Source organism: Thalassophryne amazonica, chromosome 9 (genome assembly GCF_902500255.1).
Source record: "Thalassophryne amazonica chromosome 9, fThaAma1.1, whole genome shotgun sequence".
NCBI classification, from domain to species: Eukaryota; Metazoa; Chordata; class Actinopteri; order Batrachoidiformes; family Batrachoididae; genus Thalassophryne; species Thalassophryne amazonica.
In genome coordinates this window covers 84,288,594-84,304,421 of record NC_047111.1, presented here as the reverse complement: position 1 = coordinate 84,304,421, position 15,828 = coordinate 84,288,594, and the positions used below count along the sequence as shown (strand labels likewise).

At 39.6% G+C, this 15,828-nt stretch overlaps 1 protein-coding gene across 1 annotated transcript in view; it reads left to right on the top strand.

The window, feature by feature from the left end:
- ubash3ba (ubiquitin associated and SH3 domain containing Ba) overlaps nucleotides 1-15,828 on the top strand; it is a 68,691-nt gene that overhangs the window by 14,856 nt on the left and 38,007 nt on the right. The window lies entirely within an intron of this gene.

The window sequence follows — 15,828 nt, the reverse complement described above, 5'->3', positions numbered from 1 at the left end:
CGCAGATGATACCCAGCTTTATCTATCCATGAAGCCAGAGGACACACACCAATTAGCTAAACTGCAGGATTGTCTTACAGACATAAAGACATGGATGACCTCTAATTTCCTGCTTTTAAACTCAGATAAAACTGAAGTTATTGTACTTGGCCCCACAAATCTTAGAAACATGGTGTCTAACCAGATCCTTACTCTGGATGGCATTACCCTGACCTCTAGTAATACTGTGAGAAATCTTGGAGTCATTTTTGATCAGGATATGTCATTCAAAGCGCATATTAAACAAATATGTAGGACTGCTTTTTTGCATTTACGCAATATCTCTAAAATCAGAAAGGTCTTGTCTCAGAGTGATGCTGAAAAACTAATTCATGCATTTATTTCCTCTAGGCTGGACTATTGTAATTCATTATTATCAGGTTGTCCTAAAAGTTCCCTAAAAAGCCTTCAGTTAATTCAAAATGCTGCAGCTAGAGTGCTGACGGGGACTAGAAGGAGAGAGCATATCTCACCCATATTGGCCTCTCTTCATTGGCTTCCTGTTAATTCTAGAATAGAATTTAAAATTCTTCTTCTTACTTATAAGGTTTTGAATAATCAGGTCCCATCTTATCTTAGGGACCTCGTAGTACCATATCACCCCAATAGAGCGCTTCGCTCTCAGACTGCAGGCTTACTTGTAGTTCCTAGGGTTTGTAAGAGTAGAATGGGAGGCAGAGCCTTCAGCTTTCAGGCTCCTCTCCTGTGGAACCAGCTCCCAATTCAGATCAGGGAGACAGACACCCTCTCTACTTTTAAGATTAGGCTTAAAACTTTCCTTTTTGTTAAAGCTTATAGTTAGGGCTGGATCAGGTGACCCTGAACCATCCCTTAGTTATGCTGCTATATACGTAGACTGCTGGGGGGTTCCCATGATGCACTGTTTCTTTCTCTTTTTGCTCTGTATGCACCACTCTGCATTTAATCATTAGTGATCGATCTCTGCTCCCCTCCACAGCATGTCTTTTTCCTGGTTCTCTCCCTCAGCCCCAACCAGTCCCAGCAGAAGACTGCCCCTCCCTGAGCCTGGTTCTGCTGGAGGTTTCTTCCTGTTAAAAGGGAGTTTTTCCTTCCCACTGTAGCCAAGTGCTTGCTCACAGGGGGTCGTTTTGACCGTTGGGGTTTTACATCATTATTGTATGGCCTTGCCTTACAATATAAAGCGCCTTGGGGCAACTGTTTGTTGTGATTTGGCGCTATATAAAAAAAAAAATTGATTGATTAATCCATAACAACATTATCAAGGCCACAATGCGAGTAAATTTTTGTTGTATGGATTGTTTGTTTGTGAAATATGTGTCTTATTTGTGTTGTTTATGTATTGTGCTGTAACGGCGCTACTAAATACGTAAGACAAATTTCAGATCTCTGATCTGACAAAGTATTATCACTCGAAAGCAGTTTGTTGTTTGAGGAAGATGTACAGTTAAATGAACTGTGATTGGGTTGTAAAGGGTTTAGACAGAGAAAGTGCAGTTAGCCTAAAATTGCGTTTTAAGTTGTCTGTGAAAATTTTTCTCACTGAGTTTTTCTCTGTGTACCACTTGCATTCTTTTACACCATGCTGTTTTGCACTTGAACCAGTTTGTGGTATCCCTTTAACTTGAAATATGTTCAGAAAATATAAAGCTTTAACAGTGCAAGAGGTTCAATCAATCAACAACTTTATTAATCCCACAAGGGGCAATTTCATTTGAGCAGTCTGTTTAAAAAACACACACACACAATAACATAATATATAACAACAATAAAACAAATAAAACAGACTTAATGAGTTAAAATGAATAGCAAGAATAAATAAATAAAAACATGGCAGAACTATGGAGCATTTAAAAGTCGAATCGCCGAAGGGATAAACGACTTTAAAAACCGGTTGGTTCTACACACCGGGGAAGCAACGGCATCCTGAAGGAAGCAGAGAAAACTCTCCTAAAAGAACATGACCTGACCAGGACAAGATGCTTTCAGTTGTCCAGAGGATCTGTTGATTACAAAGAGTGTAAGTCTCTTTGTTTCACTCCGATAATGTTTGAACAGATTTTAACAGTGTTGTTCAGGCTGTTTCTGTCCTTCACTGAGAGGTGGTGAAACCAGCAGATGAAAGAAAAACACAAGTCTCTCAATAGAAGACTGATAAAAACGACAAAGGAGGGCAGGTCTGACAGAAAAGGAATTCAGTTTACGGAGAAGATAAAGTCTCTGCTGTCCTCGCTTCACAATGGTGGCTGTGTTCACATCAAACTTCAGCTTGTCATAAAAAATAGTCCCCAAATACAGGTTGTTTCATAATGAGGAAACCAATAAAAAAAGTGTATATTTAATAGAAGACTACAGCACTGTGTACAAGTTCTAAGCACCATTTTCACTTTCATGGATATGTTTTGGAAGGTCATGATTTGAAACCTTGTTCTTGTGGGGTATATCATATTCATGGCCAACCATGATCTTCATATGCCAGTTTTATCAATTTTGGACTGTGACCTTCTGGGATGCATGTCCAAACTGAAGTTACTACTCGCGCACCATCATGTTAAAAGGTCAAATTTTACAGTAGAAATAAATATTTACAGCCTGATATAAAATGTGACTTTGATCTTTATAGCTGGTTCCCCATTTATGAGAACTGTTCAGGAGATGACAGTTTCAATTTTTCCAACCCCACCAGAAGCCCCCAGCATTTTTTTTTACAAAAATCTAAGATAATATGATTTGCTGTGTGGTCAACTGTACTAACGGACCATCTAAGACATCTGTGCTCCAGTATTTTTGTTGAGTGAAATTTTAGTATAACTAATTTCTATATTGAAGCCATTTGCAGTAATCAACTGGTGTCAGGAGCTTGGTCGTGCAAAAGCGGATAAGTGCACTTTTTTCTAGAGTGGAAGGTTTCCGGTTCAAGGCCACCCCTGCCCATCCTCCATGTAATATGGGGTTGCGTCAGGAAGGGCATCTGGTATAAAACTTGTGCCAAATCAACATGCAGTGGTGACCCCGAGTGAAACAAGGGAGAAGCCGAAGGGACTTATTTTATCATGAGCTTGGTGATGTTACTCCACCTTGAACAGTTTTCATACCTGCTCCCGAAACCATCTGTCATGAAAACCACTGCTCAGTCCCCTCCAAAAATATGCATTCATCACAGACCCAAACCAGAGTTAGCTTTGTTAGCCTTTGGTTTGTTTGTTTTGGTAATTGCGAGATGGAGGTTGGGGAGTTGTGTTGGAGCTTGCTTTGTCCTGCCCAGGTCACATTGATCTTGCACATGCACCACATCTTTACCAATTTATGGGTTGGCTGGGAGTTAGGTGGAGTCAGGCACTGAAAAGATGGCAGGATAGAGGACATACAGGACAGCTACAAGTACCTGGTCCCACGCCAACAGGAACCACAATGAAGATGCAATAAGGTCAGCCACAGCCAAATCTCTTCAGAAGGTAAGACAGGTGCTGAGAAGCCAGCTCAATGGCAGGAATAAGATCTGAGCCATCAATACATACCCCCTATCAGTCATCAGATACCCAGCTGGAATAATAAATTGGGCACAGGAGGAGATGGATGCCACTGATGTCAAGAGATAAAAATTCCTCACAATGCATGGAGGCTTCCATCCGAACTCCAGTACCCTGAGGCTGTATCAGCAATAGAAAGAGGAAGAGTCAAGACTAGTGAATTTCAGAACCATGATCCAAGATGAAATGAACAGCATCCATGAATCCATCAGAAAGATGGCCTAATGACATTAGTTGCTACAAGAATCCCTCAGACAGCTGAAGACTCACTGTGATAAAGACTGGGGGGAGGAGATATCATGGAAGATCAAGCCCCTCCATGGGATGTACCATTAACAGATGGAGGAAGTGGTTAGAAAAGGCCAGGCTAAAGGACAGCACAGAGGCTGTAATCATGGCAGCACAACAACAAGCCCTAAGGACCACAAAATATAACTTAAAATATATTTTTAAAGATGAAAACTGCTTCCACATTTTATCTATTTATTAGGTTATTTGGAGTTTTAAGCACATCAAATTTGCACATGACTGCATGTGTAAATAAAATAGTTTGTGTCTGTGCCAGTCAGACAGCTGTGTTCTTTAATGCACATTTGTAGTTTTGCCAGAATATTCAGAGTCCCTAAACATTTGTATGGTGTTTTTGGGCTGATGTGCAGAACCACTTGACCTCCAAACATGGTGTCTATTATGGCATCCAAACGGTTTCTTTGTTGTCTCTCCTTTTTGTTGTTTTGAAGCATAACATCTTCAGACAGTGTAAAATCGTAACATTTGTACTTGTGCTGTCCCTTTTGTTGTGCTCACTAAGGTGACAGCTGTGCTTGTTCCATGTGTTGTGTGGAGACATTTTCATTGTGATTGTGTAACCCTCTCTGTTTCTTCCTTTGTGTCTCCATGTAGAGGTCTGACTGATGCTACCTGCAGATATGTGGTTGTGTGTGTGTGTGTGTGTGTGTGTGTGTGTGTGTGTGTGTGTGTGTGTGTGTGTGTGTGTGTGTGTGTGTGTGTGTGTGTGTGTGTGTGTGTGCGCACGCTCTGTGCTGCTTGGCTAAACAAACCTTAACCTGACTTACTGGCAGAATCTAACACTTGCTAGACAAATGCAGTGGTATGTTCTTGTGTGAGAGCATCAGAAGCATCAACAGTATTTCCCCTAGAATTTTTTTTTATTCTTCTTTTTAAAGGCCCAGTGGTACTCACCAAACCCCACTATTGCAAGGTGTGTTGTGTGGGGAAAATATGAGGCATTCAGAAACAGACAAGCTTATTTTAAGTGATGTGCTCATTACATTCACCAAGGACATAATAAAATCATCAGTGTTTATTTGTTTGTTTGTCGTTTAGCAGGATTACATCAAAACTACTAAACGGATTTTGATGACATTTTCACCACAGATATTTTAGTGGCTAAAACTTCAATGTCTTACCTCAAAAATGGCAGCTACCATGTACCACCACTTAATGGAACACTCAAAAGCACCCCTACATTGCTCGTATTCTTCAAAAGGAGAACTTTCTCTGTTTTGGCCGTGGTTGCAGCAGACAGCTGTCATGATGTGTTTGTGACAGTTCTCACATGAGCCACTGGGCACAAAAGGGCACTGCACAAAGGTGTGATGGAAGTGTAGAAGAAGAAACCCAAGAGTGAAACTGCTAGGCTAAGTGCTAAGCACATCGTTCTGCAGTTTGTATGGGTCCATAAATGTTAATAAAACCAGTAAACGAAACAAAGTTGGATAGTTCATGACAGCGACCAACCCGGAAGTAAAACTGTCGAGCTTGGAGCCATCTCTCGGCAACGGCACGCGCAAGGCCGTTATACCCATGAAAAAAGTTGGCTAAGGTAAGAAAGCTAATCTACAAGTTTAGCCATCGATGTGAAACAGTGATTAGATGGATAATGTTGGGTGACTAATTGTAGTCCACTAAGAAAGTTTAGTAGACTGACTCCATTGCTGAAGCAAAAGCACATTGGAGCTTATTTAATGTTTGCTGCTCAACATTTAGACAAGCCTGTGAAATACTGAGCATACATTCTGGTCAGATGAGACCAAAATTAAACTCTTTGGATGCCATAATAGACACCTTGTTTAGAGGTCACGTGGCTCTGCACATCAACCCCAAAACACCATACAAACAGTGAAATATGGAGGTGGAAACACCATGTTGTTGTGCTGTTTTTCCAGTATACAGCACTTTCAAACTTCATATAATTGAAGGAAGGTTGAATGGAAAAATGTACAGAGACATTCTTGATCAAATTCTGCTGCCATCTACCAGGATGATGAAGATGAAATGAGGATGGGCATTTCAGCAAGACAGTGATCCCAAACACAGCAAAGGAAACTGTCAGTTGGTTTCAGAGAATGAAAATAAAGTTCCAGGAATGGCCCAGCCAATCACCTGACTTAAATCCAATAGAAAATCTATGGAAATAACTAAAGACCAGAGTTCATAGATGAGGTCCACGGAACCTTCAAGATTTCAAGACTGCTTGTGTGGAAGAATGGGGCAAAATCACCCTGAGCCATGCGTGTGATTAGTAGTCTGGAAGTTGTCATTAGCAACCACGGCTTTTGTATGAAGTATTCAATTCAATATGTGTGTTAAATACGTTTTCCTTGTCATTCCATTTTATTAACCCACAAGGAGGGTTAATGAGGCAAAACGCCTTCTTGATATCTTTATCATGAATAGCAGAGATACAGAGGATGTTGGGAAAGTGTAAGTACACGGACCCACAACAGGGGGCGCAAATGAACGGACAATGGAATAGGTCAAATAACAACACTTTACTGTTGCGAACGTGCACAACAAACACAACAGATTACACAATAGATCAGAGGTCAAATTACAAGGTGTCGTGTGGGCAGGCTCGAAGATAGGAGACGCCTGTCCAAAGCAGAACCGGAACCACACGATTTCCTCCGCCACCAGACCCCGGGAATACTGGAGCCGCCAAGTCCCGAACTCCCAGGTGGCCACTGCCTCCGCGTGTCGGACCTGGTACTGCTGGCGAGGAACAAAAACACAAACGTGGGTGCGTCTGCACCCAGCAATCTGCACGGCAGGGAAGCTACCTCCACCTCTCGTTGGAGAAAAAGTCTGTTATCACTCACAAAAATCACAAAAAGGGCTTTCTATCAAGCAGTCAGGCTGAGGATATTACCTTTCAGGTAGAACGATATCTCGGCAAAGAGGTGGAGATGACGTCTTGCTGATATACCGATGCAGATCAGATGAGTGGTGACAGCTGTCACAGGTGATGAGTGTCAGCTGTCACCCCGGCTGCTCCTGTGAGGCGGCAGCGCCCTCTGGTGCCTGGAGCCCGCACTCCAGGCAGGGTGCCCTCTGGTGGTGGTGGGCCAGCAGTACCTCCTCTTCAACGGCCCACACAACAGAGGAACATAATAAAACAAGTTTCACTGAAATCCATAGGGGGCACACCGAGATATGGCCAAATGAAAATCGCCAAATATCGCGTTCTTAACATAAAGAGCGCCACCTGTGAAAAAGCGCCCAAGTCACCGTCATTTATGCAAATTTGGAAAGAAGTTTATTTTTCTTATTTTCATTTAGTTAGCACAATGAGAATCACAATTAGAAAGAGAATAAAAAATGTACATACACACACACACACACACACATATATATAAACATGAAATTATAATGATAAAAAGAAACACAATATGAACATACTGTGCAGGGGAGAGGTTGAAGCCAAAGAGGCTTATCAGAGACCCACTCCCAAACAAAAAGAAAAACAAAAATATCACAACAATAAACAAAACAATTGTATCAATTCATGAAGTATAAAATGTTTGAATCAGTCAAAATCAGGTAATATATTAACATTATATATACTCATACAGGAGCTCTGCTTTTAATCCACTTTTATATCTGTATAAGGTGATGGTTGGATTTAGAAGATGTACTGTATTCAAGATTTAACACCATGATATCTAATGTGACGCTGATAACGAGTCGTTCTGTGCAAAGATAAATGCAAATATGAGGTCTGCCTTGTCGGATAATTATGAATTTGATGGTTATGCACAAAATAATATTTAATAAAAAAAGGCCAACTAATATCATGAAGAGCTCTGAAGACAAATATACAGGTCAGGAAAATATTTATATGATAGATATTTAAGAGCTGCAATTTAAAAAAACAAAGGTGCACTTGGAGTGCTAGGTTTCGAAAAGGTAGCTGTTTGAACACATTTTTTTCTGTAAAAGAAAAATTTTGTTTATATAAGTCACAAAGGTGCTTTCCCATACAATATTTCAATAAGTTAAATAAGGATAAACTAAACTGTAATATAATGTTAAGACATTTGTATTGTACTAAATATCTTAGTTTGCTTATGATTCCTATTGACTTAGGTATTTTTTTTACAAACGTGTTCAATATATTCTTTCCAACACAATTTGTCATCCATCCATACACCCCAAAAACATGTAGAAGAGACCCTTGATATTTCTTCGTTGTCTATGTAAATTTTAATTTGATCATGATTACATTTTTTATTGCCAGCAAATAACATAAAATTAGACTTTTTATATTTAACAATAATTTATTAACTTTGAACCACATTAAATAATTCAAGAGATCATTATTTAAACTTTTAACCAAACCATCTATATCTTTGTTGGAAATAAAAAGGTTAGTGTCATCAGCAAACAACAATGAGAATGTTGCAGTAGAAATGGATGCAAAATCATTGATATATATTATGAATGAAAGCAGTCCCAAAATCGAGCCTTGAGGAACTCCACAGTCTATAGAATTAATTTCAGATTCCAAATTCAGAAGAACATACTGTTTTCTCTCTAATAAATAATTACTAAGCCATTTATGGATAGTACTTTAAATCCGTATTTATGTAACTTAGAGAGCAAAATTTCATGATTTACTGTATCAAACGCTTTCAAAAGGTCTAAAAACACACCAATTCCAACACTGCATTTAACAGTGCACTGCTGTCCATTGGCCATTGGTATGGGGGTGTGTTAGTGTGCATGGCATGGGCACATGAGTAACGTCTTTTTCAGGAACATCCCTGCTTATTTCAGCAAGACAATGCCAAGCCACATTCTGCACGTTACAATAGTGTGGCTTCATAGTAAGAGTGCGGGTACTAGACTGGCCTGCCTGCAGTCCAGACCTGTCGCCCATTGAAAATGTGTGGTGCATTATGAAGTGCAAAATACGACAACGGAGACCCAGGACTGTTGAACAATTGAAGTCGTACATCAAGCAAGAAGGGGAAAGAATTCCACCTACAAAGCTTCAACAATTAGTGTCTTCAGTTCCCAAATGCTTATTGAGTGTTGTTAGAAGGAAAGGTGATGTAACACAATGGTAAACATGCCACTGTCCCAGCTTTTTTTAAATTTGTTGCAGACATCCATTTCAAAATGAGCAAATATTTGTACAAAAACAATAAAGCTTATCAGTTTGAACATTAAATATCTTGTCTTTGTGGTGTATTCAATTGAATATAGGTTGACAAGGATTTGCAAATCATTATATTCTGTTTTTATTTACATTTTACAGAACGTTCCAACTTCATTGTAATTGGGGTTGTACGTCTTAATACAACATTTCTGACTTGGTTGAACAACAAAGTCAATAAATTACATGTATTCAGTTTTTACAGGTCAGCCGTGCATGCAGCGTGAATATGGTTCAGAACAGCTGTTTAGAGAAATTTGAACATGACTGATATTAAAACAGAAAACCAATGGAGGGAAACCTTACTTTAAGATACTGTATGTTTCAGTGGTTAGTATTGATGTAACATAACAGAGGTGGAGAGTTTAAATATTTAAAAACAGCTCTATTTCATCTCATTTCCCATGACATGATTTTTGTAAACCTTAATTTTACCAACGGGAACTTAATCATATCAAATCAAATCAATTTTATTTATATAGCGCCAAATCACAACAAACAGTTGCCCCAAGGCGCTTTATATTGTAAGGCAAAGCCATACAATAATTACGGAAAACCGCAACGGTCAAAACGACCCCCTGTGAGCAAGCACTTGGCGACAGTGGGAAGGAAAAACTCCCTTTTAACAGGAAGAAACCTCCAGCAGAACCAGGCTCAGGGAGGGGCAGTCTTCTGCTGGTACTGGTTGGGGCTGAGGGGAGAGACAAGATATCATATGACAAGAGTCCGTTCTTATATGGGTCCGGTGTTTTTTTTTGTTGTTTTTTTTTAACTTATTTTCCCAGTAGATCCTAATAATACAGCAATATATAATTTCTCTATGGGTCCAGTTCATTTATTTAATTTCTATTATAATTTTTGTTTTTTAGTTAAAGGACGGGGCTCCGTCCATGTGTGTGCATCTGTGGCCTTTGCCACACGATTACTTGACACCAAGTCATCCCAGGCTGTAAGAAAAAAGTTTGTCACAACCCTCTTGCATGAGTTGAAAACATGTCTGCCTTGATCTACTTTTTCTGGGTTGTTAAGGAAGATTCAAAAACTACTGATCTCAGGACAGATCTCTAAGCTGTGTCGGCCCCAAAACCCAAATCATTATCAACCACTTTGTCTAAATCACCTCTGGAGCATAGTTGTTGATACAGAAACCAAAAACTGACTTTAACATGTTGTCAAATGCATACGTACATATTTTTGATTAGGGGTATGTATGCAAGTGTAAGGAACTTTTTTTTTGCAGTACTGACCTTTTCCTTGTGGCTTACCCAGTGTTTTTGTTTGGGGTTTCCACTGCAGATCCGTTATAGATCTGCATGTAGATTGTGGCACTTGGGGCGGGGGGAGTAAAGGAATGTGACAATAGTAAAACATTTAATCACTGTCTCAACCACTCATTGAGTAATAAAATCTGTCTGAAATTCATTTGACTTGATACTGAAGTAGATTGCCATTAAATTTCCCCCCAACTTTTTTGAGCCACAATTTCTATTCATTATTTTGCTGTATTAAAACATGAAGTTCTGTAAATGTATGCATACGTTTTAAAATTTGAATTCATTTATTTTTACCTGACCTGGTGCATCTTTGCTACATAGCAGTGTGAACATGTATAATCTGCAGTGCAACCAATGCTATATTTCCTCTGTGACATCACCTACCTATCAGAACATCTGGGGTTTTTTTTTTTTGTTTCCATGAATGTTGTCCCATATTTCAGAAACTGCTTAATGAGATATGACAACCAGAGCAGATATTGTAGTGCTCTGTATGTCTTCATTTTATTCTCACTCTGTCTTTTGTGCAGTGAAGAGGAAGTTGGCGAGCAGCTGATTGTGTGATACTTCTGCAGCTTTCCTCACTTTCATACTTTGAAACAATTATATGGGTGCCAGCACTGTTAACATATAACATATAAAGAAACTTTTCATAGAAATCCACATATTGGCCCCATAGTTTGTGCAAACACTGTTTTGTGTGTGTGTTTTTCGTGCACTGCTGCTTGCAAAAACAAACTAAACTTGTATTCAAGACAGCCAAGAGGAAGTCACCCATTTCCGGAAGTGGCTTGTGACCTTTACTGAGTGCTGAGCGGTTTGATGATTTGTGAAGGAGACGTTTTGTGTGTCGCTTGCATAACCAAAAAAACTAAATGTTAATGATTTGTCTAATGGAGGCCCAAGTTGAATAAATTTCATGCATGAAATCCTTTTTACCCCTGCATCAGTAGTTTTTACATGACTTTTGACATAAGAAACGCCCTCCAAGGCAATAGTAGAAAAAACACACTTGCAAGTCCTGGAATGTGTGTGTATGTATAGAGGGTGTCTCAAAAAATGTACCCAAAAGTATTTTGACAGCAGAGAAAAACCAATCAATATGATCAGACATTTCTGCATGACCATATGGCCGAAGCATGTAATTTTTCTCCCCAATGCACAGTTTTTAGTTCAGTCTTTCCTTTTTGATGTTTTAACCTTTTATCTTTTACACTACATGATCAATGTAACCTCCTCATCTGAAGTTTCCTAAGAAACAAATCACCTGTCTCCAGTTTTCTGAAAACAACCAAGCAAATTCAAGTCTCCTTGCCATTTGCTGGAGAGTTGGTTCACTCAGACTGAATTTTGGAATGAGATGTAAGTCAGCCCTTAGGATGCGTTGCACAGAACTCAACGATTTTTGTTCTCTGAATTAGGGTCAATTGCAGCATTTTTCCTGGACTTTGTCTTGCAGAACAAACATTAAGGTTCCTGAAATGAGAAAACACCATTATTTTCCAGTAAAACCATTTCCTGGTATTCATATTTCAAAGTACTTTTGGGTACATTTTTTGAGAGACCCTATATATTAAGCTTATACGAGGTCTGTTAGAAAAGTATCCGACCTTTTTATTTTTTGCAAAAACCTGATGGATTTGAATCACGTGTGCTTGCATGAGCCAACCTTGAACCTTTCATGCACATGCGTGAATTTTTTCACGCCTGACAGTTGCGTCATTTGCTGGCAAGCAGTCTTTGTGTGAGGATGCGTGTTGTGCTCTCGGCTGATTTTCATTGCAAGGAAAATGGCGGAACAACTGGAGCAGCGCTACTGCATCAAATTTTGCCAGAAACTGGGCGGCAGCCAGGTGGAAACCATTTGGAAGATTCAGACGGCTTTCAGTGACGATCCTATGGGTATCACACAGATTAAGGAGCGGTACAACCGGTTTAAAGACGTCCGCACAACGGTGGAGAGCGTGCCACGCTCCGGTTGGCCATCAACACGCTGAAATGACCAGATAATTTCCAAAGTGAATGCTGTGGTGAAGCGGGACCGTCGTGTGACTATCCGAGAAATTGTGGAAGAGGTGGACATCAGCACTTTTTTCGGCACATTCCACTGTGACAGAAGATTTGGCCATGAACAGAGTGGCGGTGAACTTCGTACCGAAGCTGCTGACGGCAGAGCTAAAGTGCCTCCGTGTTGAAGTCTCACAGGACATGCTGGACTCCGAAAAATGATGCCCACCTCTTCCACAATTTCTCGGATTGTCTACTAGGTACTAGGTCTGTTTTTAGAAGGAGCTGTGAGTGCTGCTGGAATGACTGTGTCAAAGAACTTATGTAGGGAGGCTCTGATGGGGAATATCACTTGTACTGGGGCAGAATGTCAACTACAACATTTTGGCCATGTGGCGCATTTCTTTGAGCTTGTTCCAGCATGCAAGTGATTCAGTGTTGAGGACCCCAGCAACTGGGAAAAAGTCAAAGGAGACCCACATTTCATCTGGCAGACAGATGGCTAATTATAGGTGGTGGGGATGGACCAGTTGTTGAGTGCCATCCAGGAACCATGGCGATTCTGTGGTGAGGAGGATGTGGCGATGTGTGCTAGCAGTGCACGGTCCCATTCCTGACATCACTGACTCTCAGTAACCACTGAAGGTACAGACCAGATTTTGAACATAAAGTGATCCCAAGTTTAAATTTAATCAAATTGAGGGTCATCAGCCCCTCCTTCCCCTGAGCATTACTAGAAAGATTAGTTTGGACCTTTTGACTACAGTCAAATGAACCCTTGCTGTTTGATAAATTGAAGATAGAAGCAGTTGCATGGTTGAATACCTATCTTTTGACTTAATGGTGATGCAGTGCAAAATAGAAATGGTTTTGGGTTTTTTTTTTTTTCATTTTTAAGTCAAGACTCAAAACCTATTTTTATTCTCTTTCTTATGGATAGTTTTTATCTTTATTTGTTTTATTCTTTTACTTCTGTTTTTATTTATGCATTTGAATTTTTTATTCATTTTTACTTATTTATTCAATTTTATGTTGACTTGGTTTATGTAAGGTGCCTTGAGATGGCTTTTGCTGTGATTTGGCGCATTATAAGCTAATTAAATTGATTCAATTTTGTATTTATTTATTGATTTATTCATTCAATTTCTGAACTTGCTTATTCCACTTAAAGGTCACAGGGGGAGGGGGAGGGTACTGGACATTAAGATGAGTTTTTATGAGTAACTGAGTCTATTGCAGGTGGTTTTGCATAATGGGCTAAAGTTTCTCAGAAAATTATGCAATCAAAAAGCTGCTTGCTGAATAGGATCTTTATCAATTGCCTGGTTTACTTTTGCAATGAGTCGCAGCAGCCACTGAAAAGTTCTGTGTTTTTGCACCAGGCCTGAACACAGCTGTCCACTCCAGAGATAAGGAGGTATGGTTTTGCATGTTGACCAGACTCTCTTCGCAGTCTGGTATAACGTAGCAGCAGCAGCATGAGAAGTGGTTTGCGCTGTGTGTTCTTCATTGACTTGTAAACAGGAAATGTTGATTTGCATATAGAGCCTAGTCAGGAAGGGACCCTTTGAAACACACATCTGAATGTTGTGTGTATTTGTGGGAGTTTTCAAACAGGCCCAGACTATTGTGCACAGAACAGTTCTACATGCTCTTTAGACTTAAATACCTGCATTATACAACCCCTGGCAAAAATTATTGAATCACCGGCCTCGGAGGATGTTCATTCAGTTGTTTAATTTTGTAGAAAAAAAAGCAGATCACAGACATGACACAAAACTAAAGTCATTTCAAATGGCAACTTTCTGGCTTTAAGAAATACTATAAGAAATCAAGAAAAAAAGATTGTGGCAGTCAGTAACGGTTACTTTTTTAGACCAAGCAGAGGAAAAAAATATGGAATCACTCAATTCTGAGGAAAAAATTATGGAATCGCCCTGTAAATTTTCATCCCCAAAACTAACACCTGCATCATATCAGATCTGCTCATTAGTCTGCATCTAAAAAGGAGTGAACACACCTTGGAGAGCTGTTGCACCAAGTGGACTGACATGAATCATGGCTCCAACACGAGAGATGTCAATTGAAACAAAGGAGAGGATTATCAAACTCTTAAAAGAGAGTAAATCATCACGCAATGTTGCAAAAGATGTTGGTTGTTCACAGTCAGCTGTGTCTAAACTCTGGACCAAATACAAACAACATGGGAAGGTTGTTAAAGGCAAACATACTGGTAGACCAAGGAAGACATCAAAGCGTCAAGACGGAAAACTTAAAGCAATATGTCTCAAAAATCGAAAAATGTACAACAAAACAAATGAGGAACGAATGGGAGGAAACTGGAGTCGTCTGTGACCGAACTGTAAGAACCCGCCTAAAGGAAATGGGATTTACATACAGAAAAGCTAAAGCTATCCAATACTGTCCACAGAAATAGTTCATACCCAGAACAGGCGAAAAGCTAATAACATTTGTGTGCGTTTTTGTTTCTTTTTTTGGTATCCACTTATAGAGTGGCTTTTCTCTTTTTGTATCTCACTTTTTTTTTAAAAGTTGCTCTAGCTGTAAACAGGAAATACAGTTTTAAAATATCTCTCAGTTCTTGCTTAGAGCAGAGGAAAGATTTCGGGGTTAGATGGAGTTATTTAGGACAGATTACCCATGGCTGTTTCAGCAAAGACTGATAAGCAGCCAGTGTGCCGTTATACAGAAAATCTCAAATGTGTCACGTCTGTAGACATTAAAGGTGCTCTAAATCACGTTATACATTCATGGTGCAGCCAACAACTATTCGCTCTGGGAACATTTTGTGGTTTAAAGGCATCCTGTTCAGAGATTGATGCAACACACCTCTGTGCTCTGCGCATTTCTGTCTCCTGTTCGTGATCTGGCTGCACATGAACATTTAATGCATAAAATTTCTTATAGTGCACGTTTCATATCTGTGACTCTCACCCTGTAAGAGCTTTGCACATATGCAGCTGTTCAGTGCAAGGTACAACTACACATTTTGATTATACACAAGTACATATTTGCTGCCATAAATCACTGATATTTCAGTGAGCTGTGTCGCTGCTTATGTCCATAGACTCTATCACTCTAGTTTCATGCTCTGTGCAGGAGGAGGTGTGGTCAACCCTTCAGCCTGATCTCTTTGAGTCGATCAGAGGAAAGAGCAAATGAGCCATTTGAAGCAAGCGGCAGCATTATTCCTCCTTAAAAATTTTAGAAGCATAAATGGATTTGGTTAATTCACATTATTCTTCCGAAAATCAAACCTAAAAGCGAAATCATACCGATCCATATTTGTGTTGATTCATTGTCCCCGGATGAGGTCAGTTCGTTCATTCCACTATGGGCAAACAAGTCCACTCATTTATGACAAAAGTTGACATTTTTTTAAATGAATTATTGTAAAATTTCACAGATGAACTGACTGTGTACAATAATTTCAAATCAGAGTGAGGTTTTATGAGTTGTGGTCATTTGTGCAAAAATAAAACAAACTTAATATGGACAGAATACAACCCCTGGCAAT